Here is a 25,695-nt window from a genome sequence, read left to right on the forward strand (position 1 = left end):
GAAATCGGGAATGAGGCGTTGCTCAGCATTACCCGGTGGGTGCCTCTGCAGTTCTGTTACTGGCTTTGAGGTGAAAGGTATTATCGCTTACATCTCAGGGCCCAAGCTGTTTGTGGCCACGGGCAATAGAGGGTTTGTGTGGTTTCGTGGAGAGTCCGACCGGGCTAGATGCTTAACCTTAGACTCCGGGTCCGCTCAGCTTCCCTGGTATCCTTTTGGGCTTTCTTCCCTGTCCTTATCACTATCATCAAGTACGTTTCTGTTGCCTTCTTCAACCTACTACTTCCTGTAAGGCCCACAAGGGCTTTTTATGAAATTCCTTGGTGGTGTTATTCTTTCATCTGCCAGCAGGTGTCAGCACATCTCAGGGAGTAAAATACCCTGTACCTGGCTGGGTACCTGTTCTTTTGTTAACTAAATTTGGGTGGAAAGAGGTGGGAAATCGTGAAGAAAATTATCACAGCACCAGCATCAGAGTGCCCGGGCTGCTGTTAAGAGGCAGCTTCATCTCCTCAAATCCTTTCAGAGCTTGAGATATTAGTATACCAGGGACAACTGTCATTTTGGCTGCTGAAATAATTCATACTCAGGACCATAGGTTATTTACATGTAAAAATGAGGATGGCTGTATAAGTACCTCACAGAAGGAAGTGTGAGGAAGCAGACTTATAAAAGTCAGCCATGTACCTCAAAGTACAGAGCGGTAGGTGCTTTGCTAGGGCAACAGGTCACCTAATAATTAGCATTTTGATGGACTGCCATGAATGGAGCTGGTCAGTTAGGGTCCAAGAAGATACATAAAGGAAACCCTTGCCGGGTTATAGAAAGTTCCCCCCCCAACCCCCACCCCCACCGCCGCTGCCCCGGGTTCCTCTGAGAAAAGACTCCTTTGGAGCATCCTGGGACAATCTTTACTGAGGTGACCCAAGATACAGACAGAAGCTGGAGAAGCAGCAGAAGTTTGTAATGGTTTGTTCCCTACAATATATGTCTTGCTTTGGAGAGAGAGGAAGCAGGGGAGAGGAGGAGTAGGAGGAAGATGAGAAGGGACAGAAGGGGATGAAGAGAGGAAAGGGGAAGGAGAGGAGAGAACTCTTCCAAAGGTGTCTGTTGGGGTTAGGGCAGTGGGATGTAATTTCCCATAGAGGCAGGGGATCTGGAAGCTTCAGGTCTGTTCTGCCCCGCCCCCTCTTCAAGGATAGAGCTTGCTCACTGTTCTCTTCTACTGTTCTTGCTAGTGGGGGCATCGCCCCAGTCTCTGCCTCATGCCTGTTGGATCTTCCCCTGCCTCCTTCTTTTAAGGACATATGACAATATTCAGGGCATACCCAGGTAATCCAATATAGAATGTCCTTCATTTCCCAAGATCCTTTGCATCATGATCCCAACATAGATGTTCTCGCATAGGTTTCACAGAATAGGACAGGGCGACTTTGGCAACTGTTGTTCAGCTCTAACAGTGAAGACTGGAGGTTTTGATTTATTGCTAGACCTGGAACCAAAGGACAAGGAGGGAAATCACCTGAGAGATTCTGCCAGCATCTCTCCTTCTCTGCCAAACGGGGCATGTTCAGAGCCTTGCAAGAATCTTTTCAGCTCAGCAAGCATGAGATGGGAGAAGCGTTGGAGATACGAAAGCCACTGCAATGGAACATGAAGCCTTCCAAGGAGGCACACAAGATCTGCAAAACTGGAGAAGCATCTGTGGCAGAGAACTGCAGTTGCGGCAAAGATCCCTTGCAACTGCTTCATTCTGCCATAAGCAGGAAGCAGCTGCAGACAGCATGCGTGCCATGCCGTGGCTGTGGCTCCTCTCCAGCACAATTTCCCTGCATCACTTGCTAAGAAGGGCTTAAACCCACGCTGGCACCTCGGGGGGGGGGGAACAAACATCCCCCAAACTCTGAAAGGGCTATTATTTCCAATAAGTGCAGGAAAAATGAATGTGCTATGGAACATGGATAAAAGGAAGCCTTGAACTATTGGGACTGGGATCTAGTTACACTTATTTGTGTAGGAATGCTTTATCTACACATACATGCAGAAGAGGGTGTCAGATGTCCTGGGACTGGAGTTACAGATGGCTGTGAGCAACTCTGTGGGTGTTGGGAATAAAACCCAGGTCCTCCACAAAAACAGCACATGCTCTTAACCGCAAAGCCATCTCTCTAGCCCCTAAAGATGGATTCTTAAGACAGGTCCCTTGGAGAAGCAGATGTCAAGATGGAACTCTGTGTGTGCTAGAAAGACTGGAGGAAACAGTGCAGGAGGAAGTGCTCTGATGTAGCTGTGACACGGTAAAAGGTGAGGAGGGGGCAGTGTTGGGAGGCAGCTCTCAGTCTGCACAGCAGCACTAAGTCTCAGCCAGGCTGTCAGGAAGCCTCCGAACAATTGCCATCACAGGATCCCCACATGGAGCAGGAGTAGCCCGGCTTCCACATCCCTACCTGTTCAGTTGCTCACTGGGATCCCACCAGGGGAAAGATGACCTTTGAATGAAAACCCCAGTGAGTCAAAGGTGTGGCAGGTGCTGACTACCCACCAGCGTTACTTCTTGTATTGGATTCCAGCATTTTCCAGTGATTCACATGAAGTGGGAATTTCTGGTTTTGTGGGAGACCCAGTTGTGTCGTGAGGTGTTTCTCTGGAGACAGACAGGTGTTTTTCAGGAAGCTGACTGGTGAAGCGAATGCTTGAGAGGGTACCCGATTTTGGAAGGAGTAGAGATATAACCCAACAGACAGTGGCTGATGCTCTGACATTGCTGGTCTTCATTGGGCTTCACCTTTCTGCTCTGTACTGACAACGCTGTGGCATTGGTTCACCTCACTTTCTTCACTGATCTTTGTTGGTTGTGACTTCACAGAGAAAGATGTACCAAAGAACTTCTGGTGGTAGTCTGGTTGCTTCTAGCTGTGTCCATGGACTTGGGCCCATTGGCAGAGTCTTGCCATTTCTTCTGGACTGAGCAGCCATTGCTGATTTCTGAGTGGTGATTGCCATGTGGAGTGGACTGCAGCTGCTCACTGCTGGTTCAAGTTGGTCTTTTGCTAGTGGACTGGACAGCTGACAATTGTTGTGCTTTATAAAAAGAAAAAGAAAAGAAGGATATGTTTGGTTGGGGGCGCAATGTGGTGTAGGGGAAGGGGGTGCCTCTGCAGACCCGTGCTGAGGCATTCCTACCCCCTGAGGGACCAGCCACAGGACAATATAGTATAGAATAGAGTTTATTCAGGGCATAGGGAGAGGAGTTGAGAGAAAGGCAGAGACAGACAAAGAGACAGACAGACACAGAGACAGAACCACATGGAGAGAGGGGGAAGGGAATGGAAAGAGAAGATGAGAAACAAGAGCAAGAGCGAGCACAAGAGAGTGAGGAGGGACAAGCAGCCCCTTTTATGAGTCAGGCACACCTGGCTGTTGCCAGGTAACTGTGGGGCGGAGCCTAGATGAAATGCCAACAACAATGAAGACAGAAATGGCTCCAAAGAATTATTTCTAAACAGGTCCACAATCCCTGTTTCCAATTCACCTTTCTCTTCCACTACCTCTGGTGGGTGGTGGGTTTAAAAGGGAGATTAAAGCATTTGAGAACCCTTACTAAAGCAGGTTATGAAAAACATAAGCCTACATGCACATTCTTTCTAATAGGGTTCACCTAATTATCTGATCACTTATTCAAAAATGTATCAAAGGGCCGGGCATAGGTCATTCAGTAAAGTGGCTGCTGTGCAGGGGTGAGACCCTGCATTCAGACCTCCAGCAATCATGTAAAAGGGAACATTGGCTACAGTGCGCTTGTAACCCCAGAGCCAGGGGGAAGCAAAGATGGGCGGATCCCTCTGGCTCCTGGGCCAGCAAGCCTAGATGGATGGAGGATATCCAGTTTCAGTGAGAAGCCCTGACTCAAAAAATAAGGTGGGGAGCGATCACGGAAGAAACCCAGCATCCAGCTCTGGCTTCCATATGCACACACATGTGAACACATACATACACTATATAAATAAGCAAATAAACGCTATGCCAGAAAAATCATAAAATCATAAATGAGCATGCTGACTTTTACTGAGGAGCTGGGGGCAGAAGGACAAGAGATGAATTAGATCATGATTTTCAACCTGTGGGTCGAGACTCCTTTGGCAAACTTCTGTCTTCAGAAAATATTCGATTCACACAGAAGCAAAATTAAAGTTATAATGTCTCCATGAAAATAATTTTACCGTTGGGGGTTTACCATAAACTGAGGTACTGTATTAAAGGGTGTCAGCAGTTGAGAACGGGCTTAGATGAAGAGGCAATTAATTGGCTCACAGGACAGCTCAGAATCTCTTGAGCATACTGGACCCCAATTCTCTTGCATAAAATGTCACCAACACTATCTTTCCACTTAGAATTGCCAAAGCAAAGCCAGAATCTGGAGAGTCCAGTCCCCAACTCGGCTACTTGCCAACCAGGTAGTCTGGTAAATGTCATCTCTATAGGTAAAAAGCCATTGCCACCCAAACATCGGGTCTTAGTTCACACTGTTTCCCTACAGGGTTTGTCGTGCTTCTCAATAGTAAGGGATCAGAATGAGGAGCTGAGGAAAAAAATATCAAATGTTGACTACAGAATTTATTGAAGGCTGAGGCTATAGGTCATTGACACAGCGCCAATCCAGCATAGGCAAAGCCATGGTTTCCGTGCCCAGGTCCCTCCACAAGAGGGACGAAGTTGAGTATCATTATTAGTAGAGATCGCGTATAACTAACTCCCAAATCCCCATTACGACAGTCCGCAGGTGGGGCTCCTCTCAGCCAGCTGTGTCACAGCACGAAGGTCTCAGGTGATTCACGGTTTTATTCGTGTGCATGGCCCTCCTAGGAGACTACCCATCCTGCTGGCTGCCAGCCCCCCTCACTGAAGAAGATGGTTTTATTTTTCATTGCGCCTGCAGAGATGTCACAGGCCATGCCTAATTGAGTCCCACATGCCCTTTATATTTAAATTCCATCATTAGTTCACAGACAATAAAAGAGAAGAAAGTGCTGTAATAAGACCGAGGTAGAGGTGGTAGTTTTGACAGTTGGACGGAGAAGTCACCGCAGTACAACCAGAGTCAGTGGGTAGCCATACAACCCGAGCTTCTGTCATTCTAACAAATGGCCCGGGCATTGCTATTGTGCCCTTGCCTGGACTAACAAAGCTGTAAAATACTTGATTTGTTTTTTGCAAGGCCGCTATGTAATAGTAAACCTTTTCCTCAGAATGACTATTCATCTCTCACGTAACAATCAGGACGGTACCACTCTGGTCCCTCGCCTACCTGAACACACTGTAAGTTTTCCTGTCAGTGCGAACCCTCCAAGATGATCTTGCTGAAGACATTTTACTCGGCCATTAAACCCACCATGTGGGGTAGAAACAAAACTCAAAATCCCGAGGAAGAAATGACAATGACAGTAGCTGTGGACAAGTTTGCGCACGCAGGCATTGACAAGTGAGCCACGGGCATGCGTTGGGGTCACGTGCATGCCGGGAAGGTAGATGGGGGCGAGGGGTAGGGGGTGGTGGACAGAAACTGTAAAATGCTCGAGATTGGAGGGTGGATTCCAATTTTAGATCAGGCGTGTGAAGGGGGTAATTTAGAGGTAATTTAGCATTTTCAAATCAATGCTAAATGCAAAGTCATTCTGTCTTTCTGATTCCTGGGCTTCCTCCTTTCCTGCTTAGTTCTCTACTTGAAGTGTCATCTCCAGGGACCGATTGTACCGCTGAAAGGTGGGGAACTGGCTTTAGGTTTTAGGCAGTGAATTACGTGCCCCACCCTGCTCTCTCCAGATTCCTGCCTGAGTCATCCCGACAGCTCTCACCTCCAAGCTCCTTGGAGGTTCTCTGCCCTGAGGATGCCAGTCACTTTCCAGTCAGGCCACTTAATCAGCTTTCTCAGAAGCCCCAGTGTTATAATTCTTTCTGGATTCTTCCCTGGCGTGGCAGTGTCTTCCTTGCAAAGTGGGTGTCCTGCTGGGATGCTTGTTGCTTTAGTAATGTGCTAAGCCTGGCACATGGTGGTCGTCTGGAGAACGTCTGTAGAGTGCTCTGCTGTGATAAGCCACCCAGGTCTGCGGCGATGCCTGGAATCCTCCAGTGAGAGAGGATGTCTGGTTCTGAGGAGACAGAATTGCACCGTTGTATCTCACAGCTGGGGGAAGGGAAGGTGGCCGAGCAGCTCCCACTAGTTACACAGGAGGTTTTCTCGCCGTGGGCCACATGATCACCATTTGACCTGGAACACGGTGTCATTGGAAAGAGGAGACAGGATAAATAAACATACAAAGAATTTAAACCACAGTTCCCAAAATACTTTCCGTGCAGAAACATTTCATTTTCCAGGGTTCCCTCCCTCCTCCCAATTGTTTTATTGTACTAAAACAGAGAGATAACATTTATTATTGAGACCATTTTTAAATAAACGGTTCAGTGATGCTAAAAATATTCATAATGTTGTGTAACCACGGTGGCTACCCACCTTCATAAGGTTTCTCATCTGTTAAAACTGATGTTCAAACCCCACTAATAATAACCCCCTGGTTTCCTCTTCCATCCCTGGTGAGCATCTTTACACTGTCTGGTGTAATTGTCTTCCCCAATTAAAAAAAAAAGGTTTTAATTTGGAGATCTGTACCACTGAACATTTATTAGAAGCTGGGAGATTGACATGTAATAATTGCTCATACTTAATCTGGTGCAGTGTGACATTTTAGCATTTTTGGCATGCATTGAATAAACACTGATCTAATCAAGGTAATGAATACCTCCCTGCCCTTATCATTTATTGATCTTTGGAAACTTGGAGCTCCTCCTTCTAGGGATTTTAGTATGCACCCCCCTCCATGACTCTGCCTGTTCTGTTAGGTAAGCATACACCTCCTTTTATCTCAATGGTTCTCAGCCTTCCTAATGCCATGACCCTTAAATACACTTCTTCATATTATCGTGATTCCCCAACCATAAAATCATTTTTGTTGCTGTATCATAACTGTAATTTTGCTACTGTTATGAATCCTAATGCAAATATTTTTGAAGATAGAGGTTTTCCACAGGGGTCTCGACCCACAGGTTGAGAACTACTCATATTTCTTCCTGAGCGCAGTCGTAAAACTTGGACAGAAAGCATTCAAACAATTCTGGGGTCATAGATGCCTTATAGAGTCTCTTTGCTGTATAAACTTGGATCATCATCATCATCACTGTGAATCTTAATGAGGCTAACATTTAAAGCTAGTGATCCCCTATCTGGCTACAGCTGTTTCCCTAGAATATTTTAAGAAATATGCTGCTCTGTTTCAGTGTGTTCCACGTCTACACATATACTAGATGGCTATGACTCCTCCCACATTGCATATGGGCATCACACTTTTTGACACTTGTCCCACTTGGGAATTGTTTCGGGGTGACTTTAGCTTACTAATGGATGACCATGAAACCGTTACTTCCAGCTTACCAAGTAGAGCAGGTTGGTTTGTGTTTTGTGTCCCTGTTGAGTGATTCTTGTGGAGATGATTAATGGGAAAATATAGCAAGATGAGAGCAAGTCAACTGGACCAAGAAAGGGATTAGACATGATGAAGCATTTGCAATTCTGCACATATGGTTTATAGGGTTCAATGAGGTTGAAGAATTGATGTAGGTTGGTTTGAAACTTTAAGACATTGCTGGATTGTTGGACTACTACATTAGAGATTCCGAGGAAGGAGAGAAACCCAATAAAAAGCTTTGTTAGAAAATACAGAGTAGCCCGGCAGTTGTGGTTGTTCCTTTACAAATCTGTCTATCCCCCCACCCCACCCCAAGATAAAAGAAAAAAAAAGGGAAAGGAAAGAAAATACATTGAGTTATAATTATACCTTTTGAATAGCATTTGCATAGATATGAAGTACCCAAGCTGACTAGCTGACTCCCCTCCCTCCCTCCCTCCCTCCCTCCCTCCCTCCCTTCCTTCCTTCCTTCCTTCCTTCCTCCCTCCCCTCTTTTTTTTTTTAAGTTTTGCTATATGACCCAAGCTAGCATTTAACTTTTACTTCTCCTGTCTTAGCTCCTTCCTCACTGGAATCACAGGTGTAGATCACCGTCCCTAGCTCTGGACCTTCTTTTCTAACACGTGGTTCCAGGTAGGATGAATGGCACTAGACTTATTTTAGTCATCTAAAACATTTTCTGTATTGTATTTATTTAAAATATTTTAGAAGAAATAATCGGGTAAAATCTAATTTTTAATACTTGAATACTTAAAATATCATTTCATTTATTGCATTTAATATGTTAATTAAGTACATAAGATTTTGCAATGTGACAAATTGCTACAGATATAGATACTTAGGCATCACCATTGCCCATGTACGATTCTGTAGGTCGGAAGTCCAGGCAAGGCCCAGCTGGTTCTTCAGCTTGGCCTTACATGAATCTGAATCATGATGGCAGCCAGAGCCGAGTTTTGTGAGATTCAGCGAGTCTGACTAGCTTCACATTTCTCTAACATACAGCGCTCATCTGATGATGTCAGGTTCATCTAGAATAGTCTTTCTATTGATTAACTTAAGGTTAACTCAGTAGGACTCTTAATTGCATCTTCAAATTCTCCTCTGCCATAAAAAGAAATCATAATGTGATATGGCATCCTAGTCACAAATCTTGCTCACACGCAGGGAGAGGTGACTATGCAGCACTCTACCCAAGGGGCAGAATCTGGGCCTGTGGTCGAATTCTATCTATGTCCCAGATGAATTAAACATATATTTAGCAATTTGGATCTCTGTGAGGTAAAAATATCAGAAGGCAAGTCAAGAAAGGACACCAAAATAAACCTCTCAACTCCAAGCAAGAAGAAGGCTCAGAGTGCAACAATTAAAAGTCAAGGGTGTAAGTGACAATGTAGCGCTGTACAGGGCTCTCAGGTATAGAGTTGTGAGGTTTATCTTCCTGGAGCAATATTTGGTCTGGGGTAGGTTATTTATCCCTACTGAGTAATGTATTCTATGGGTATTATTTGTACTGTGCCCCCTGAAATTTTTTATTTTTTTTCCCAGATAGACTAGTTGGGAGTGGAGATAGCCCTCTTGATTCCTGATGAGCAATGGCTGCTGTTATCTAACCTAATCCTCTCAGAGCTTGTGCAGAATCCTCATATGCATGAAGACTTATCTGGTGCTCGGGAACCCTTCACATCTCCATGGTCCTGTCTGCACACCCGTCTCTTCTCTGAGTGTCTTTTTCCAGAAACTGCCTGGTCTTTTAGACTCTCATTTCCATTTCCATGTTGTAGGGAGTCCACTCACCTCTGCCTGGGTTTCCCTTCCAGGACAGAGTCTAGTCTCATCTCATCTGCTTCTCATCTCTGTTATATATTGTTTGTATTTTCTGTCTCTGTGTGTTCATTTCTGACAAAGGTAAAAATCTGTTCCTGGTGCTATCTCCTGGGCAGATGCAGTTCTTCACGCAATATATCCTTGCATGCATTTCAAATGATCCCGCAGTCTCTGACTGACAGGCAAATGAGGTCCTGGGAGGCTGAAGATGGAAGTCCATGGCTAACCTGTCTCTGTGCATGATGTGGACCCTGGTGGGAGGGCACACAGTCCTCATTTCTTACAGAGATTCTAACAGCATCTTTCCAGCATAGAGCACTACTCGGGGATAATTGCATTATAACCACTGATGGAAATTATAATCGCAATTATGCCAATTTCTCTATTTGCTGCCCAGGGTTGCAAGCACTTGAGCAATTAGAATTTATTAAGTATAGCCACTTAACCATAGCTCTGCTTTAAGAACACCACCTCATAGAGTATTTACTTAAAAAAATGTTCAAGGAAGGCGTATGTTCTTATAAAAGGCTTTTTGTCTGTTTTTCTGAGACAGAACAAGAAAGGAAAACATGCCTTGCACCTGTTCTGACCCATCTACCAGATAGCCAGGCCTCTGTGAAGCTCCTGAGAAAGGATTTTAGAGGATGTTTTCTGAGGAACTGCCTTAGGCCTGGCCCAGAGGTCTCATAAGAACAGCTCATATCCTGCATGGCAGCAAATAAGAGAGCTGGTCACATGAGAAGACACTGGAAACAATTCGGAGAGGAACTTAGACCATATACAGGGCCTCTTTCTCTATACTGTTCCAAGTTATAGCGTTATAATTTGGAGAACCATAAAAAGCCGATACTTCAAATGGGTGTAGAGCTAAATGAGGCAGATTCAGATATTTACATTATTGTCACCAGTAAAATGAAACGTGGAAGGCTACTGGCTTGTTCCAAGTCCTTATATTTCTCTGACCCTAACCTTCAGGCCTTCCAAAGTCCAGAACTTCATGGGGGCCTGAGCTTTCCAGGAGCCAGGCTGTAGTGCTCATCAAGACCCCCATACAGGAGGCTAGCTAGGGTTTCAATCAGTGGTCCACAGAGGGGGCTAGCATAACTCTTAGCTGTGCACAGTGGGGGCTTGTATATCTGCCAGTTGTCCACAGGGGAGGCTAGCTAGTGTATCTATCAGTGGTCCACAGGGGAGGCTAGCATCTCTCGGTTGTCAGTGATGCACTTTTCTCTGGCCCATTTCTTTAAGGCCTGGTGCCCCTGGCTACTCTACAGTAAGGGATTTGTGCATCGTGCTGTGGGGTTCAGTTAGGAGATGCTGTGATGTGCAGGAGGAGCTCTTAAGCCTCTTACTGGTGTTTCTTTTTGTGATGCTTTTATTTTCTCTAAACTTTGTTGTTGTTGTTGCTGTTGTTGTTGCTTGAGAATTCCGTACATGCATATGAATTTTGATCAATCCTCACCACTTTCCCTTCCCTCCAATCCTTCCCCAATCCACCTCTACTACTACTTTCCCAACCCACACTTCAGTGCTTTGTTTGTTTGTTTGTTAAAACTCACTGAGTCCATTTAATGCTGTCAGTATATGTGAGGGTGTAGGGTTATATACTGGAGCATGGGTAGCTTTTTGACAGCTGCATCATTAAAGAAAATTGCCTGTCCCTGACCCTGTCCCTGACCCTGTCCCTGTCCCATCCTCGTCCCCTCTCCCTCCTCCTCCTCTCTCCCCTCCCCACTCCCTCCTGATCAACCTCCCTCCATCCCCACCCCACTTCACAAGCACCAAACGCATTCCTTGTGGGATCCAGTCTGTTTTGATCTTGTGCTAGTATTTCACAGCTGCTGAAGCCTGTGTGTGTAACAGCCTTGTCATGTCTGAAGAACAACGTTTTGCCAGATGTCCACTACCTCTGGCTCTCAGTCATTCTGCCCCTTCTTCCACGATGAGTCATGAGTCTTGGGAGCACAGGGCGTGACACAGATGTTCCATTTAGGGCTGAGCTTTCCATAGTCCTTTATTTTTCTATATGTTGACCAGTCATGCATCTCTGTTAAGTAGCCATCTACTGCAGAAAGAAAGCTTCAGGATGAGGGAGGGATGAGAGATGCACTAGCCTACGCGTATAAGGTTAAGTTCCTAGCAGGGGGCTTCATACTCTGTCTACTTAGCAGAGTAAGAAGAATAGGTTCTTCCTCAGGGCTTATGACCTACCTACCGAATCTTGTCCCAGTTAACAGTACCAGGCATGGATTCCATTCTGTGGAACAGGGCTTTAAATCCAACCAGAAAATGGTTGGTTGCTCCCATAACATTTGTGCAGGTATTGCACTGGTAAGCATATATTGATAACTCAGCAGCTCGTAGGACTTACAGCTGGGTAAGTATTGAACACGTTGCTCCTCACACAGCATACACAGAGCCTTCCAGTACTGTGAAAGCTATTAAGTAGAGACGAAACCTCCAGGTTGGTACCAACCTGATTTCTCCAGGTCCTGTGACTCAAGTTAGCTGGTGGCTTCGGCAACAGGGTCTGACACTCAGGTTTTCTGGAGGGTAGCCCAGACCTTTGGCGCTACCCTGTAATGTCTATTGTAGGGAAGAGTCTATGGGACTGTACTGATCAATAACTCAAAAGGAAGGGACTGAAACCTAGCCCTGAGCTTTTTATTTGACATCTTGTTCGATCCCAGATCTGGGATAGGGATTGGTCTTCCTATTGTAGGGTAACTCCACTGAAACTCCTTTTACAGGTGGATATGACTGTATTTTAGAAAGCTTCATACAGAAGTAGGTTTCCTTATCTCCTTCTCAAATGTCCTTCGTGTTAGCTATCTCTTCCTATACTCTTCCTCTCTCCTACCTTCCACCCTCTATACCATTTAATCCTTCCTGTTCCATTATTCCTCTCTCCCCTTCACACTACCTGTGTTCTATCCCTCCTCCTATGAAATTCCCCGCCATCGTCTGGTCCCTTACTACTTTTTTGACGCGTATGAGCCAAGAAGTTTGAACACACACCTGAAGAAAAGCTCGTATGCACATATGAGAGAGAGAATACATGATTTCTGTCTGCCTGGTTCTTGTTTCCTCACTCAGGGCAACTGATTCCTGCTCCTTTTACTTACATAAAATTCTCATAATTTTATTTTTTACAGGTGAGCAAAATCCCACTGTGTGGGGATGGAGAGATGGCTCAGTGATTAAGAGCACTGACTGCTCTTCTAGAGGTCCTGAGTTCAATTCCCAGCAACCACATGGTGGTTCACAACCATCTGTAATGGGATCTGATGCCCTCTTCTGGTGTGTCTAAAGACAGCTAGAGTGTACTCATATAAATAAAAGTATATACATTTTTTAAAAAATCCACAGTGTATATGTACCATGTTTCCATTATGTATTCATCTGTTGATAGATATCTAGCATGTTTTTACTCCCTGGCTACTATGAAGAGAACAGCAATGAACATGGATGCAGAGGTATTTCTATCCTAGGATATAGGGTTCCTTGGGTGTGTGCCCAGCAGGCAGGTAGTGGAATCACAGCAGATCTAGTTCTAGCCTTCTGAGGACTCTTCACACTGATGTCCACAGTGGTGCCACCAGATTTCACTCCAACCAGCACTGAGGACATGTTCCTCTTTCTCCACATCTTATGCCTCATATATGCATGATATATCAATTATAATAACACAGATATACAACTAATAAAAATATATACATTTAATTACAAATACATCTAAAAGTCTTGCATGTCATAATAGTGGTTTGGTTTCAGAGTCTCATACAAAATGGTATACACCATAGAGTCTAAGAGTAGAACAGGCTGTAATTATTATTATTATTATTTTACTTTTTTCCACTTGTGACCCCCACTTTTGTCTGAGAAGATAAGTGTATGAAGTAGATAAGCAAAACAAACACTTACTGGTAGTGGAATCCATTTTAAACCAATTATTTGGCATACTAATTTTACCACTCATTCACAATGAAAACAAAGTTTTGTGCTAATGAGACCGACGCCTGTGCTTGTTTTTACATAAAGAATTAAATTTTGACTGAGCACTTGATGCTGCGGAGTGCACAGCATTTTTGATATTTTTCAGAGTTGACTGATATTTCAATTTTATAAGCATCCAGGCTGACGACACTGATCTGCGTAAATGCACAGGACACATGGCAGAAGTGTATTCATAGCCATTTCAGAAATTGATGGACATTCTGTCTGAACCTTATGCCAAGGACTTTTTATGAAGTTCATGTAAGCCCCTTAAACAGTAGTTTTTAAAGTCAAGCATTCTAACAGAACACAATCCCAAACTATGCTAATGTGATACCCACATACTGATGAATGATGGTAAGAAAATATTAAATGTCTTGGTTTTCTGTAATCGAACCATTGTGGTTCTGTAAAGGCAGAAAGAAGCACTAAATAATACACAGCAAAAACACTGCGTTGCATGCAATATCCTAGAATCTGCGCTGAAGGATTCAGGCTGCATTGGTTAGCACCGGGTTACGTGAGGGTGTGTTTAATGTAAAGTGAGCAGGTTGTGTGTTCAGAACACAGGCTGCAGGGAAGCTGTGTAAAGAAACTCTGGTGAACCCAGCCGGAAACACACAAGGCTCATTATGCGCTTGCGTTTGAATTTTCAGTTTTTGTGTAACCGGAAACCTTTTACTGTTGCCGAAATGTTCCCAACCCCCACCTTTAGTCACATGATTTCATATGGGCTCCTGACTCACAGTTTTGGAAGCTGCGGGCTGTGCCATCTAAGTTTGCATAACTGTACTCTGATAGTCACACTGCGGGATCAGCCCATGTTGTAATTATTAAAGTGTAAACCCATCCTTCAGTGAGGAGTCTCAAACTTCCATTAGGAGTTTTCAACATCAGAGCAAATTGGGTAATGCCAGCATGGAGATATTGATGATAAGAAAACTTTAAGGCTCTGGATACGATAATTCTCCAAAAAAAATAGCCCGAGCTCCCCCCCACCCATCCCATTACCTTAGTCATCAGGGCCTCTTGGGTACCATTTCTAGTAGTGCTATAAATGTCCATAAAATTTCTTCTTGTGATTTCCTCTGTGTCCCCACCTCTGTACTTTATAGTCCTCATGTCTACACAGATTTATAGTGGCTATGTGCATATCTTACATCATATCATACAGTGGCAATTTTGCATATCAACACAGATATTTACAAATATTAATCATGTTGGAGCTGGCGGTAGGAAAAATACACAGGGCAAATAATTTTTATTCAGTCTATCACATTAAAAGTCACAAAATAGTGTGACATAGGTGTGTCATTTATCTTTGTTTTGCTTTGAGGCAGGGTTTCTCTGTGTAGACCTGGCTGTCCTGGGACTCACTCTGCCTGCTTCTGCCTATCAAGTGCTAGGATTAAAAGAGTGTACCACCACCATCCAGCTCAGCCTTTATTCTTTTTTAAGGAGAGTTTTCCTGTAGTGAGGAGTGCCCTCTTGGCTTCTCTCCCCTCCTTGTTTGACATACTGTCATTTATTTGTGTTAGCATTTCTTCTAGGCACTGCCCCACAGTTACCTGGCAACAGACAGGTATGTCTGACTCAGTATAAAAGGGGCTGTTTGCCCCCTCCTCACTCTCTTACTCTCTTGCCCTCTTCCCTTCCTCCCCTCTTCCCTCTCTTTACCTTCTCTCCCCATTCCCCTTTCTCCTTCTTTACTACCCCCTCAAATCTCTTCCCCATGCACTAAACAAACTCTATTCTATACTATACCCATCCATCGTGGCTGGCACCTCAGAAGGAAGGGATGCCTCAGTATGGACCTGCAGAGGTACACTGTTACCCCACACTATACCATGCCTCTACCAAACACACCCCTGACTTCCTTTCCTTTTTTACAAAACACAACAATTTGTGTCTGTGGATTTTTTTTCTTTACCTCAGATTTTAGTTTGTCCACTTCCCTCGGCCCTGTGGTAAGTACCTTTTCTTGGTACCTTAGCTCTTCTGGAAAGCAACGGATCTTCTAAATATCATTCCCCATGTTAAGACTTGTGAGCAGCATTAGCTTCCCAGCAGTTCTAAAACGGAGAGAGATGACAAGCAAGCTGTCATTTATTCCATCCCACCCCCCACTCCCCACCCACTTCATAAACTTGGTAGCCAAAACAGCCTACTCCAAAGAACCACAGCAGTGGGCACACAAGCAACCAACATCTAGCCACTTCTCATGAGAACATTCTGAGAAAACTAGGTTACCATCTGACCAGGTAACTTTGGAGGCAAACAGCACAACTCAAGATTCCCACAAAGGCTAGGAGTGGACAGCCCTGCTGGGGCTGTTGCTCCAGGTATGGAAAACATTGCTCTCATGTTTAGATCAGGACCTAATTCAGAAGTCAAGATGTTCTAACACCTCTGTAGGTCTACGAGGCAGTCCTGGCTGAACCTGCTGAAACACTGAAGTCACGCTTTTATCTGACCACACACCAAGAGAATAATTCCTGACATCATGAATGTGACCTTGCTCTCCTTGTACTAGAAAGAAAAAAGAAAGAAAAGTAAAAGGGAGATGAATTGAATCCTAGCCAGTTAATAATGCAGCCCACTGGTTTGTGCCAATGACACTAAATCTGAGATGGATGTCTGTTCCCAAAAATGATCTATGCCGTCAGGAAATTTGTACCCTTCTCCCTCCATACACTGTTTGTCTTTTAAGGCTCAGCTACCTTGAAGTCACCTCTTTATACCAGTGGCAACACCCCAAATTAGTCTCCATTCACAAATTATCCCCAATGGAAGCAGCCACTCTGGGAAAACGTTCAGCCTATTTAACTGGAGAGGAGCTGTTGCCAAGAAGTTAGCCTGGAGGATGGCAGTAATTTAATGGTGATAATATTTAGGATCTTGCAGGTATAACAAAGGAGCCTTTCTTTGTCTTGGGTGGGGACACCTTGCCTGTGTCTGGGAAAGGAGACAAGTATGGGTGCAGGGAGAGTAGGTGGAAAGGAGCTCTTGTGGGGGTGTGAGAAAGAGGAAGAGAAGACAGGCAGGAGGAGGCCATTTCAGGGGTGAAACTCGAGGCGAGACTGATGCCACCAGGGAGGACAGAGGCTTGATGTTAATATTCATCAGAGATGGCCCTGTGGTGTTTCATCCAGAGACATTAGAATAGGTGGAACAAAGCCACCGGTCCTTGTTAAATGGTTCGTTGTCTGTGGAGGAACGGGAAGGAGAGGCAGAGGCTTTTGGAAAGAGGGCAAGAGAAAGAATACAAAACAGCAACAGTCACAGGGTATTATACTGAGCAAGTCTTGTAGTGTAAAGGCTGGAGACAATAGGCTGGAAGAGCCTTCAGCAGTAGCCCCCTTTCACATTCTTGTCTTGCTGAGAAGAAAGGCCTGCAAAGATGGGAATCTAAGGCCTATTAACCAGACTTTCCTCTTTCTGGCTATGTGACTCTAAACAATCAATCATACATCTAGAAAGGAAGGCTGCTCCCTTGTTCTCCCGCCTGCCCTCCAGCCTGCTTATCCCCATGTATACCAGGAAGGAGACGCCCACCCTGTGGGCCTACGTGGGTGTCCACACTCCAGCAGTTTCATCTGCTGCTGTGTGCATTGGACTTAAAAGTTAGGTTGATACAGGGATCGAAGTTACGGATACATCTTGTGACTCTCATAAATAATGACATCTGTGCCACTTCCTTCAGCTCAAGCCATTTCATGTTTGGCCTAACAAGAGGATAAACAGAATTGTGCAGCTTCCAGCTCAGAGCCAGGATTCCAAGCATGTGGGAAGACTCTGTGTGCTTCTACCATTACTGCCTGACTGGAAGAGTGCCACAGAGGTCCTTGTCCCTGATCAACCCCTCCACATTCTGCTAGAATTGAACTCTGGCTAAGAGAGGTTGAACCTCAGCAGGTCTCTGTGGAGTCAAATTGTGACTCTCTGGGCAGGAGGTAGGAGCAGGCAGAGAGCAGGAGGAAGCAGAGAGGAGTGAGCGCACAGCATCCTCTCCTACTAAAGAAAAGCACATTTGACATGGGGCAGCTTGCACATATAGTACTGTCTGTTTTTGAAGTGGCAGAGGTAGAGTCGGGAACCCGTGAAGGAAGGGGAGGGGGGAAGTATGAGAGAGCCTTCCCTTGCTCCCAGGGCTCTTGATTTTTATTTTATTTTGTTTTTAATTTCAAAGTTAGGTCCTATTCATTATAGAAAACTTAAGAATGCACACAAGGACCTTACGGAGGAATTCACATCCTAATAACTTAAAATTAAGAGATAAAAAGCATTTTGGAGAATTTTAGCATTTACTTGTCATTGAATATCCTGCTTTTCCCTCTCAGCAGTCATTTGGAGGGTATTTTTCCAAGGACACTGCAACATCTGCAGAATCAGGTCCTTTTTAAAAGAAAAGCAGCTGACTCACATTTGGCAGCATGGGTAATCGGTAAACTCTTTGAACATTTCCTAACCCCAGGAATTATGGATTTTTCCCATCCTATTATGTACAAGAAAAGCTTCAGTGGTTGCAACTGTGTGCCTATTGTGCATTTGTGTGACTGCATGAGATTCTAGAAGGGCAGTCATCGGAGCAGGGCTGCTAAATTCATTCTCCATGTGCGTCTATGACCTAGCGGGCACAGCACCACACTGGGCGGGCTATCAATGAGCAGTGGGTGGGTATCTTTGTGTGAGTTTGCAGTATCACACATGTATAGCTTTGTGGTGTCTCTATGTTTGTGTGTGTAGCACCTATGTGAGTCTCTCTGTGTGTTTGTGTAGGGCGTCTCTGTGTTTGTGTATGGTATCTACTTATTTGTGTTGTCTGTGTTATGTTGTTAGTGTTTGTGTGTTCCTGGGTGAGGTATCTTTATGCTTATGTATAGCATCTTTGTGTGTGGTGTCTGTGTTTGTGTGTATGGTGTCTGTGTTTGTGTGTGTGGTGTCTGTGTTTGTGTGCATGGTATCATATGGAGGTGCAAATGTGAAGAAGGCACTAGCCTCAGGTCCCTTGAAATTGGATAGTCCCCCAGTCAAATATATGCATAAAAAGAATATTGTATAATTGGGGAAGAAATCTGAAGCCAACCTCAGCTTACAAACTCATGCACATATGTGCACATACATATGAATATGCACATACACACAAGAAGAGGCAGCCATTTACACATGGAGAACTCCGTATAAATACTGGGTTCATGCTCACTTGAACTAAATGACTTCTGGAGGCCTCTGGATAACAGGCCTGGTTAAGGCCCTTCTAGAACACCTCCAGAGGAAGCAGGACTCTGTCAAGGCCTTGACCCCAGACCCCAAACCCCAGGCCTCCAGAATTATGAAAGAATAAATTTCTGTGGTTTTGACCAGCCAGATTTTGCTGTTTTGTTACAGAAGTTTGATGATCACTATACGTTCACCTTCTCTCAGGAGCTCAGAAAGTTTGTAGATCCTTGAAGGGTTCTATTCTCTCTATGCATCTTCGTTTTAGTCACAGCTGTTTTATAGATAGGGAAAGCAGGTCCCAGATAGATTAAATAATTTATTGGAAAATAATTCTTTGTGAAGTTGTGTGGAAGGGCAAATAAATGCTAACTCTGACAATTGGTGGGATAGTTTATATATGCTTGGCCCAGAGAGTAGCACTATTTGGAGGTGTAGCCTTGTCGGAATAGATGTATCACTGTGGATGTGGGTTTTAAGACCCTCATCCTAGCTGCCTGGAAGCTAGCAGCCTTCAGATGAAGATGTAGAACTCTCAGCTCTGCCTGCACCATGCCTACCTGGACGTTGCCATGTTCCCACCTTGATGATAATGGACTAAACCTCTGAACTTGTAAGCCAGCCCCAATTAAATGTTGTCCTTTATAAGACTTGCACTGGTCATGGTGTCTGTTTACAGCAGTAAAACCCTAACTAAGACAATTGGTAAATTGCCTATCCTAGTCAATGGTCTGGAAGCCTTTGGGTTCCAGAGGCAGAATGGCCACATCTGAGGAGCTGCTTAGAGGCTGTTGAATGATACACAATGTTGTCTTCCACTCTAATATTGAAATTGCCAATTAAAAAAAATTATTTATTTACTTTACATCTCTATCAAAACGTCCCCTCTTCTCTCCTTCCAGTCTTTTCTCTTCCCCCCTCCCCCCCCCATGCCCTTTCCTCCTCAGAAAAGGTGAGGCCTCCCATGGATATTAACCCTCCTCAGAATATCAAGTTGCAGTAGGACTAGGTACATCTATCATGGCCATTAGGGGAAAGGAACACAAAAGCTGTAAACAGAGTCAGAGACAGCCCCTGCTTCTGCCGTTAGGAGTCCCACACAAAGACCAAGATACACAAATGTTACATCTGTGCCCAAGGGCCTAGGTCTCTCCCATGCATGCTCTTGGTTGGTGGTTCATTATCTGTGGGCTCCTATGGGCCCTTCTTAGTTGACTCTGTCAGTTTTCTTTGGTGTAATTGACCCCTCTGGCTCCCTCCATCTTTCCTCCCACTTTTCCATAGGATTCCTCAAGTTCCACCTAATGTTTGGCTGTGGGTCTCTGCATCTGTTTTCATCAGCTGCTGGGTAAAGCTTCCTGTCTGCAAGTATAGAAGAATATCATTAATGGTGTCATGAGTGGACTCTCATGGGATGGCTCTCAAGCTGGGCCAATCTATGGTTGGCCATGTTTTCAATTTCTGCTTTATCTTTACTCTTGTATACCTTATAACCAGTACAAATTGTGGGTAGAAGATTTTTGTACCTGGGTTAGTGTCCCAGATCCTCCATTGGAAGTCTTTCCTGGTTACAGGAGGTGACTGTTTCAGGCTCCATATCCCCCACTGCTAGAAGTCTTAGCTAGGGTCACTCTCATAGATTTCTGTAAGTTTACATTGTCTTAGGTTTCTAGCTCATCCCAGGGATTTCCCCCAGCCTCCCCCATTCCTCCTCTCTCCCCCCCATTCCTCCTCCTCTCTCTCTCCTCCCTACACATAATCCTTCCTGTTCCCCTACCCATCCAGTCCCTCCACCCATCCATCCACCCCATGTTGGAATTAACCTTATTAAAACCTACTGACAAGAGAATGGTTCGGATATTAACCTACATCTTTTATTTTCATGACATGAAATGCCAAAGTATGCTTTGAAAAACACTGTGTTCATAAGTTCTTATGTAAATGTCTAGACTGTAATGTCAAAGGTAAGCTTCCAAGACTCCACAAACAAGATGCAAGGTATGAAGGACAGACATGCCACCGGAGATCTGGCTTTGCTGTGTTGAAGGGTTCAGGTGTAGGGAAGATGTCTTGGTGGCTCTGGATCTCATCTAAGTGATGACAAGATACACTTCGTGTCAAGATTCTACCGGAAGCATGTAAGAAGAGCATCACAAAGTGGCATAGACAAAAACGGGCCATCACGTAGGAAGAGGCAGCTCAGAATTCTAAGTCAGTATGACACATAAATGTGCCCACTGCTGTCCTCACATTCAAGTGGAGAAAGGGCTGGGTGGTGGGTGGCTCAGAAGAGTGAGATTTCTCGCTTTGGGAAGAGGACTGTCATAGTTACTGCTCTATTGCTGTGAAGAGACACCACGACAAAGGCAACTCTTAGAAAAGGAAGCATTCAATTAGGAACTAGCTTACAGTTTCAGAGGTGTAGTCCTGTTATCATCATGGCAGCACACATGATGCTGGAGTAGTAGGCTGAGTGCTACATCCTGATCCATAGGCAGAGAGAGAGAGAGAGAGAGAGAGAGAGAGAGAGAGAGAGAGAGAGAGAGAGAGAGAGAGAGAGAAGACCACACCTTCTAATTCTTCTCAAATACTACCACTGGTGATAACCATTCAAATACATGAGCCTATATTGGGGGGTGGGTGTGCTATTCTCATTCAAAGTACCAGAAAGACTGTGGAGAAGTCCCCTCCAGGTTGCACATATTTTATTATTTGAAGACAGAACCCATGGGGCTCTGTTATGGAGCTCTGTAACCTTCATCTTTCCTCTCTGTAGATGGTACCCTTTTTGAGAGAGCAAATATGAAGGGCTAAGACAGAAGGATGTGAGGAAAGGGAGTTAGGGAACCTCAATGAAAGTGTAGATACTAAGCCCTTGATCCTTGCATTCATCAAACAAATCAACCAAATCAAAATTCGTGAGTGGGTGGAGTCCTTGCCTAGCATGTGTGTGGATCCAGGGTTTAATTCTCATTGCCCAAACTATTTACAACATTTCATACCTCTCTATATTTTTCAATACCACACCACTGTTTGCTTCCAGCTGATGGCTTTCTCGGGTCTCCTTCATATCTAGGTTCTAGTTATGAGTCTGGACGGAGAAGGAAGACATTGGTTTCATCTACATATTGTGGGGGTGGGGAGAGAGGGAAGTTTCACTTGAGTATCATTTGGGGGAGGAGGTGATATCAGATGTAGTGGCATTGCCTCATGGACCTTTCTCCACCTCACTGGAACCAGCACAGTCTGAATGGCCACCCATTAAAAGCTAGAGGAGGGACTGACCCCAGAGTGGAACTGTAAGGGAATCAGACCAGCACTGCCACACCCTCTCCTATTCCCCCAGGAAGATGTGGGAGGAAAAACTTGAACACAAAAAGTTGTGTGCACGTCTGGGAGTTGGAAGGATGCTGGCTAGAGGCGGGGTGGAAGGAAGGTGAGGCAGCTGTGACTCACTCTGAAAGAATGGGGGTGTTGGAGCTTATACATTGTCAAGGACTAGAAAACGAACTCAGATGACCTTAGATTTAGCTAATGGGAACATTGATTTCCTTTATGAAATTCAGCCAAATACATTTAACTTCTACTTCAACATTGCCAGCAAGTATTTTTCAGTTCTTATCATAAAGTCCGTTTTTCTTCCCCACTGGGTCACTGTTTGATTTCATACCCTAGGACATATTTTACATACCAAAGCAGATCTGGTGTCCATGTTCTCCCAGCATCCCGCAGTCCCTACATGGCATGCCCTGCTCCCAACTCGGAACTTTTCAGCCCAGTGACTGGGCTGCCCTTCTGTCAGAGGCTCTTCCCTATATAATCCAGACATTTTGGTCTCTCCTTTCTCTCCTTCTCTTTGTCTGAACTCTCTCTTTTTGTCCCCCTCTGCTCGCTTTCCCTTTCCATGGTGACTTTTATGGCCTCAGTCATAGGGGCCAGTGAACACACCTGACTGCAGCTTTGCAATAAACCTGCATATATATATGCATATATATATATATATATATATATATATATATATATATATACACACACACACACACATACATACACACACATTTAAATCTGACTTTAATTGGCTAATTTCACCAAAGGAGAAATAGCATGTCACTTGCCTTTGGAGTTTTTTAGCTGCCCCTTTAAAAAAACTTCATCCAGTGATAATGTCTTAATTCAACAAGGTATCCAACTGTTAATTATACTGCTCATAAACATGTCTTCCTTTTCTTTTCGGAGAAATGAAGGGAAAATGATGCCCAATCTCTTTCTAGAGTCAGCCTACTGACCCATGTTTATAGCACAACTGTATATATTGCCTCTCAGGCCATCTGGCCCTAGGCTTACCTGTGCACCCACCATTCAGCGAAGCCCAGTGTTAGCATTGTCAGCAGCGGAAAGTGGAAGAACTAACTCAGTTAACAACACAAAGGGAAAGCAGATTCTTTGTTAGCTCTCCTGGCTGTGTTGCATCATAATTACAGTTTTATGCAGCCTCCAATTCTTTTTATTCCCCTTAGGCGACGACGGCCGTAGAAAGCAAACGTTTCTTTCATTTTTTTTTTATATGTTTCAATGTTAATACATGTACAGACCCTGTGAGCTGACAATTATTAGCAAATAAAGAATAGTTTATTATCTAACCTGGTTATTGTGGTCATATTTCATATCACAACAGGACAGTTTCACTGTCCTTCTTCCAAGGAGGCTGTAGGAAAAAAAAAACGCATCTCGATAGTTTGAGAGATGGGATGCAGTGAGCGTCCCTGGCTGCCTGCCATTTCCCTTCTCCTGCTCCCATCCACCCCCCACCCTAATGAATATTCAGCCTGCATCCTTCCACCGGGAGCCTGAATTGGATGCTTCCTGTTTTTCTTACTAAAGATTGACTGTTGTCCTGGGGGAAAGCGATTGTTTATGAGGATTTGCAGCTGGGAAGTCCTGTTTGTTTATTTATTTATTTTAAAATTATGATCCTGGCCCTGGAGACAACATATATTTCATAGTTTCCAGTAATGCCTTGTGTGTTTGGACAGGTTGGTTACTGCTGTCTGTGCCTCCTTTTGTCATGGTGAGCAATTCAAAGGCAGGCAATGGCGCTTATTAATTCCTTTCTTTAGGCTGCCTACCACAATGCTCAGATCAAAACAGAAGCTAAGTCAAATTTGTTAGATGAATAGGCATGCCTAAATCTTCTAGAAAGAGGCATTCTTAATCATCCAGCCATAAGGCTAAGGGGAAGGTGAGATAATACTCATTGGTGTGTGTGTGTGTGTGTGTGTGTGTTCTTTTTTTTTTTTTCTGGCAAAGCTTTGAATACACTGGCGTATTACAGGGGTTCAGTTTTTGTGTGTGTTTGTTTTCCTTTCAGCAGTGGGTTTTTCCATACTTCGCCTGGTGTTTCCTACAGGTGTGCTTTGCTGTGTGGTAAGTCTGTGGATAACAAGCTGCCTGGCTTGTTGTGTGGTTGGCAAATTATCAGCGGATGTTAGGTATACCCTTCCTCCTTGTTACCGGGTAGCCTGGGACATTATAGAAAGTTGACAATCCAGCGATGGTTTGGTTGTTTTACAGAACTTATGGGTGAAAGCATATTTGAAGGTATGATTCCCCTGAAGTCGTTTACAGGCAAGTGGGCACGGGCTATTTAAGACTTAGCCTTTTAGTGGATGATTTAGACTTCTTCGGAGGGTAGGTCTGGAGGCCTTTCAGAGCTGAAAGATCCTGGAGTCGGCTGAGCTGTTAAGGATGGTGTTCGCACTTGTCGTCTGGGAGAAGAGATATAAACACCTTGACATTTTTTTTCTTTTAAGGCTTTAAATGCACATTATAAACATGAATCCTTAAACTAAGTCCAGCAAATAGATACAATTAGCATTTACCAAAACACTTTAATGGCTTCCTGCTGGCCAAGGAATGAACCCAGGTTGTCTCTTCCTTCAGCTCCACCCTTTCTGGAGCACCAATCTCCAGTTACAGAGAACTAATAAAGGTTTTGAGCTTCCCAGGAATTCTCTTCCCTTTAGGCCTCCGACTACAGGATAACACTGGTCCTTCCACAAACACTTCTCCGTGCCCACCATCCCTCCCAACTCTTGGCCGTCCTCTGCATACAGAAAGTGTACAGTCCTCTCCTGGCAACAGTTTCCTGATTCCTACTCCCCTTTGGGTGCCTTGCTGTTGCCAAGAGACCGAGAGCTCCCAGCACAAACATTTTCAGAATAACTGCAGCTTTTCTGGTTATTTTAGATATAATGTTTAAAACTGTGAGTTCAGTGCTGTTCTTCTCGGGGTGCTCATGGGTGTCTTTCTGTTTAAATGTTTGAACTGTTACAAGGTCAGAAGGAGCTGCCAAAGTTGTTTAGAAGGAGAGGCCAGAGTAAGCTTGTACAACTTCTTGAAGTGCAGCTCAGTCTACTTTTGTTAAACCATCTTAGCCATCCAAGGAAAAAGCACACCACGCTGCCATCTTGGACTTTTTCTTTCTTCTTCTGGATATTTTAACATAACTACTAGTAGCTTGACCATACCAGATTCCATTATGAGAAATTACTAGGATATTGCATATCTTTCTGATTATACTATAAACTGTCTCTTGCATAGTATTACTTCAGTGCTATGCACAGACTGGGAAGTCTTTCAGCTAGAAGGAACTGGCATATGATAGTGTGGTTTTAATCATGTTAGATGTTTGTTATGCTTAATAATGTCTGAAGCAGGAGTGCATCAAGAGAGTAGATACAGAAGACCATGCCCTGTTAATGTGATAATAACTCTCAGGAGTTCAGTGTTCCTATTGTACATTGGGCAGTGGGGACATTGTCGGCTTCCTCATAGGGTGATTGGGAAGGGTAGAATGTAGTTACTGGGTTTGTGTGTGTGGCTGTTAACAAACATCAGACAGAAACAGGTCACAGAGAGGAAATATTTACCTTGGCTCACAGTTTCAGGGGGGCTTTTGTCGACTGTGGCTGTTGCCATTGATTTGGGGCCTACGGTGTGGCAGGACATCTTAGCAGCAGGAACATGTGGAACAGAGCTCTTAAACTCACGCAGCCAGGAAGCCCAGAAAGACAGGTTTCTAGAAGGGGCAAGAGAAAGATCTATCCACATCTTTCTCTTCCATATCTAAGAACATCAC

The 25,695-nt window shown here is 44.4% G+C and overlaps 1 long non-coding RNA gene across 1 annotated transcript; it reads right to left on the minus strand.

Moving 5' to 3' along the window:
* Positions 1-4,036: 4,036 nt before the first annotated feature.
* LOC110299552 lies at positions 4,037-23,005 on the minus strand. Its single transcript, XR_002378474.1, has 3 exons — positions 22,902-23,005; positions 11,181-11,409; positions 4,037-6,265 (listed from the first exon to the last, which is right to left on the minus strand). It is a non-coding gene; the product is annotated as an uncharacterized LOC110299552 (long non-coding RNA).
* Positions 23,006-25,695: the final 2,690 nt, after the last annotated feature.

This window comes from Mus caroli, chromosome 8, assembly GCF_900094665.2.
Source record: "Mus caroli chromosome 8, CAROLI_EIJ_v1.1, whole genome shotgun sequence".
NCBI lineage: Eukaryota > Metazoa > Chordata > Mammalia > Rodentia > Muridae > Mus > Mus caroli.